The sequence below is a fragment of the Arachis hypogaea genome, chromosome 3 (genome assembly GCF_003086295.3).
Source record: "Arachis hypogaea cultivar Tifrunner chromosome 3, arahy.Tifrunner.gnm2.J5K5, whole genome shotgun sequence".
NCBI lineage: Eukaryota > Viridiplantae > Streptophyta > Magnoliopsida > Fabales > Fabaceae > Arachis > Arachis hypogaea.
The window spans coordinates 91,275,755-91,279,623 of NC_092038.1; the positions used below are offsets into that span (position 1 = coordinate 91,275,755).

General features: G+C 40.9%; 1 non-coding gene across 1 annotated transcript; it reads left to right on the forward strand.

Annotated features, from left to right (window-relative positions):
• Positions 1-917: 917 nt before the first annotated feature.
• Positions 918-1,025, forward strand: LOC112793164 (small nucleolar RNA R71). The gene has a single exon (XR_003197871.1). It is a non-coding gene; the product is annotated as a small nucleolar RNA R71 (small nucleolar RNA).
• Positions 1,026-3,869: the final 2,844 nt, after the last annotated feature.

The following is a 3,869-nucleotide window of genomic DNA, read 5'->3' on the forward strand; positions in this document are numbered from 1 at the left end:
GGCAGTTTTCTCCCTCAATTTTAGTGTCCACCATGCAGTGCCATATATTCTTGGAAAGCTCTCAATTCTTACTTTTCATTGCTTTTTGAATCACCTCATTTGGAGCTCTGTAGCTCAAGTTATTCCTGTTGGAAGTATACCCCTTCAAGCTGTGAGGAGCAACGTTTGACCTCAAGTTTGAGGCAAACGTTGGCGCAAACATTGCCAAGCTCCAGGGGTGATTTTCCTTGCTGAGATTTGGCCAACGTTTGACCTCAAGTTGGAGGCAAATGTTGGCGCAAACATTGGCTTGCCTCCAGGGTGTGGTTGCTTCTTCTTGCCTCTTGCTATCCCCTTTTCTTCAACCTTCTTCCAAACCTCTTTCCACCTATCATCAATCAACAATTGCATCAAAGCTATGCTATAATCATGAGAGTTCTTCTTCTTCTTGGAATTCAAGTGATTATGGTACAAAAACTCATGAAAATACATCAATTTATCCATGGTTGATTGAATCTAAGGAAAACATGAAATTCTACCCAAATGGCTTACTTATGGCTCAAGAAAGTGCATAAAACCTATTGAAAACAAAGGAAAAAGACTAGTGAAACTAGGCTAAGATGACCTGTCATCAGTGATGAGGTGATGACTGCTGCGACTTGGTTTTCTTCTACCTTCTTGGTAAGATCTGCTAGCTGCTTGGTGATCATATTGTTTTGAGCTGGCAATGCATTCATGTGGTTCAGCTTCATTACTCCTCGAGTGTTGCTTCTTTCAGAAGCATAGAAGTAGTCATTCTCAGCCACAGTCTCTATGACATCTATGGCTTCTTCAATGGTCTTTTTCTTGTTTAGAGAGCCCCCTGATGAGTGGTCTACAGCCTTCTTTGACTCATAAGAAAGACCTTCATAGAAGATGTGCAGTTGGACCCATTCATTAAACATGTCTCGTGGGCATCTTCTTGTTAAGTCTTTAAACCTCTCCCATGTCTCATAGAGAGTTTCACCATCTTGTTGCCTGAAAGTTTGTACCTCAGCTCTTAGCCTATTAATTCTTTGAGAAGGGTAGAATCTTGCCAAAAACTTGTTTACCACGTCCTCCCAATTTGTTAAGCTCTCCTTCGAGAAGGACTCCAGGCACTTAGATGCTTTGTCCCTCAGTGAGAAAGGGAACAAAAGCAATCTATAGACATCCGGATGAACACCATTAGACTTCACGGTGTCACATATTCTTAGGAAGGTGGTTAGATGTTGATTGGGGTCCTCTTGGGCACTTCCTCCAAATGAGCAATTATTATGAACAAGAGTGATGAGCTGGGGTTTCAATTCAAAGTTGTTGGCATGTATGCTGGGCTTCTGGATGCTACTTCCACAATTTCTTGGATTTGGATTGATGTAAGAGCCTAGAACTCTCCTTTCTTGCCCAACATGATTCACAGGGCCTTCTCTGGTATGGTTGTGAGCTTCTCCTTCATGGTTGTTTTCCAAGTTCTCCTTCATGTTTTTTTCAAAGTACTCTTCCTCTTCCTCAGCACCAACAACTCATTTCCCTCTTGCTTCCTTCCTCAATCTACGGAGGGTCCTCTTAGGTTCGGAATCAAAGGAAGTTGAAGCTCCACTTCTTCTCCCTGTCATACAACTAACAGAGCACACAACAAGAAAGTAAACAAAGTGATTATTCTTGTTAGAGTGGCTGTTAGTGTGAGTGGTGCAAATTATCAAACAGTTAGTGGGTTAGTGAGCAGAATTGTAGATAATAACAAAGAAAAAAAAGAAAACAGCGAGGGGTGAGGGGGTGAGGAAGAAACTAAATAAACTGAAGGTAAATGACTAGGTAAAATAAACAAACAAAAGAAAAATGCTCAATCTAGTGAACTTCCAACTTAATCATTGTTGATACAAAATCAATCCCCGGCAACGGCGCCATAAACTTGATGTACGAAAACTTGTCTCTCAACAAATTTTCCTTCGACAAGTATACCGAATTGTCGTCAAGTAAAAACTCACAATAGAGTGAGGTCGAATCCCACAGGGATTGATTGGTCAAGCAACTTTAGTTGGAAGAGTGTGCTAGTTGAGCTAAACATAATGTAGTTGAGAATTGCAGGAAATTAAATGGCGGAAAAGTAAATTGCATAAAATAAAGTGCAGAATCTTAAATGGGGATTTGGGGAGATGAACACGGAAATAAATGGCAGAAAGTAAAGAGAATGGGTAAGATCAGAAATGGGGCATTCATTGGGCTTAAGAGATGTTGCATTCTCTGGATCAAATTCATTCTCATCTCTTCCTCAATCAATGCATTCATTGATCTCCTTGGCAATCTTAAGTGATTGGATTTCAATTCCTTGGCAATCCAATCTCTCTAAGCTTGAACAATTGCCCAATTCCTTGATTTAATTGCTCATGGGAAGAGATGAAGTGTGGTCACTGATTATACCACATGTATTTCCAAATCAAAGTGTTGGGAGGATTACATGTCACTATATCTGTCGAAATCCCAATTTGGTCCAACATGAGAAAGCATTTCTAGCATGATCTCCTCATCCCTTTTCCAAGGCTCAGAGGAGATCCAATTATGGAGAGTTTCTTTTCCAAGACAACTAACCAATTGAATTAAGATCGAAGGCTTTCTAGTTAATCAAGAGAAAAGAAAGAGGAAGAAGAATAAAAACTATAATTGATCCATCAAATCATAACAGAGCTCCCTAACCCAATGAAAGGGGTTTAGTTGTTCATAGCTCTGGAAATGGAAAATGACAGTGAAGAATACATGCTTAACTAGAAAATGCAGAAAAGTAAATATACAGAGGGTAGTTCTCCAAAGTGCCATGCCTCCCTACAGTTCAAAACTACTCCTATATATACTACTCCTCTTGATCTTCTAGTGAGTTCTTCAAGTCTTGGATATGGGCCTTTGATCTTGAGTTGAAGCAGTTACAATCTTCAGTGGGCTCAGCTTTGTTTGCAGAAAAAGTGTGAGTTAGACATAGGCGTTAGTTAGGACGTTAGTGGCGTTAACGTTAAGTGAGGATGTGGGTTCGGGAACGTTAGTGACGATCACCTTTTCCACTAACGTTCCAACCCAAAATGATCAACGTTAACTTCAACGTTAGTGGCACTAACGTGACCACTAAGGTTGCTTCTTGGTCCTTTGCGAACGTTATTGGGAATCACCTTTTCCAATAACGTTGCCTTGTGCCCCCTTTCCCTACGTTAGAGTTCATGTTAGTATAACTAAGGTGACTCTTAACGTGGGCATGCTTAAGCTTCGAGAGCGTTAGTGACACTTACCTTTGTCACTAACGCTCCAAACGCCCCTCCTTCCCATGTTAGAGCTCATGTTAATTAGATTAACGTGGCCACTAAGGTGGTAGTGAATGCCATCTCCAACGTTAGTGACAAAGGTGAGTGTCACTAACGTTGGCTTATCATGCTTAGCTCCACGTTATCTCTCACGTTAGTGGTCTTAACGTGACCACTAACGTGGGTAATGTTGGCTTAATCCAACGTTAGTGACAAAGGTGAGTGTCACTAACGTTGGCATTGTCTTCCCCTTCCATGTTAGAGTTGACGTTAACTGAGTTAACGTGACTCTTAACGTGGCCAATGTCCATGTTAGTTCACTTTTACAACTAACACTGGAGCTCCCTTTTCTTCCACGTTAACTACCACGTTAATGTAGTTAACGTGGCAATTAACATGGGCTATGATGGCTGCGAAGACGTTATTGGCAATTATTTTTCTCATTAATGTTGCAAGCTCATTCCCATTCCACTTTAGTGGTCACGTTAATTAGATTAATGTGGCTACTAACGTGGCTCTTCCTTGCTTCCTTTGTCCTGAAATCAAGCAATTAAAGTGCATTAAAGCTCTGCTCCAAGTCATGAG